Source organism: Octopus bimaculoides, chromosome 20, assembly GCF_001194135.2.
Source record: "Octopus bimaculoides isolate UCB-OBI-ISO-001 chromosome 20, ASM119413v2, whole genome shotgun sequence".
Classification (NCBI taxonomy): Eukaryota; Metazoa; Mollusca; class Cephalopoda; order Octopoda; family Octopodidae; genus Octopus; species Octopus bimaculoides.
The window spans coordinates 39,438,065-39,439,125 of NC_069000.1; positions in this window are offsets into that span (position 1 = coordinate 39,438,065).

Below are 1,061 nucleotides of genomic sequence, written 5' to 3' on the forward strand. Positions count from 1 at the left end.
ATATATATATATATAAGATGCCATTCAGTCACGAATGTCCATGGGATGCACCTAGAAAATTCCCCTCCGAGGCACACGTTTCTGCAAGTTTGTTTGTGGAAGACAAGCAGTAGGCGGCCTCTACCAGTCTCCTCTCTGCAGGCCACCGTTACTCTAGCATGGCTGCAGTCAGATGTTTGAAGCAAGTCACTGAATACATACTAGAGAATTGTATCAGTTTCAGAGATCCAAATACAGCCCAGGCGGTTTTTGTCGGCTGGTAAAAGATGTCTACCTAAGGAAAGAGGCAGTGAAACTGAAATGAAAGCCAAGTGTTTGAGAAGTAATTTTTTTTTATCGCACAGCCATGCCTGTTTTTATTCTCTTCCCCCCCTCTCTCTCTCTCTATCTTTCTCTTTCTCTTTCTCTCTCCAATCCTTATGGATAAACACGTTTTTCAAAAGCTGAACCTTTTTTCCTTTGGAAAAATAAATTTTACAGATTATTGATCATATACACAACATAGCTGAAAGGAAAAAATTAGACACACAGAACATCTGCGTAGTGGTTCTAAAGTTCTTTAAGGCGTAAATACATTTTTATGTTAGAACGAACAATTTTAAAAGATATCTAGGCACAAGTGTTGCTTAGTTATCAATCCACGTATTGATTATTGATGTTAATCATCAGTTATATACATATCGATACTCAAATACATGTATGTGTTTGTGTGTGTGTTTTGAAATCCAATGATCAATATGCATACATATAAAATAATATACGATCACATATTTTTATATTTTATATATAATTAGGTTAAATATATTGGAGAATGTGCGGCAGGATGATCCATATGTGAATATTCAATACGTAGTACACCTATGGTGGATAACCGTTGATTTATTGGGTTGTATTTACATAAAATAGAAGTTAAATAACTTACACGTCCATATACAAGGATATTCATAAATCCATGCATGCATATAAATATATATAGATATGTGCAAATATCGAACTATATATATATATATATATATATATATATGCGGATGGGTATATATATGCGTGTGTATATATATATA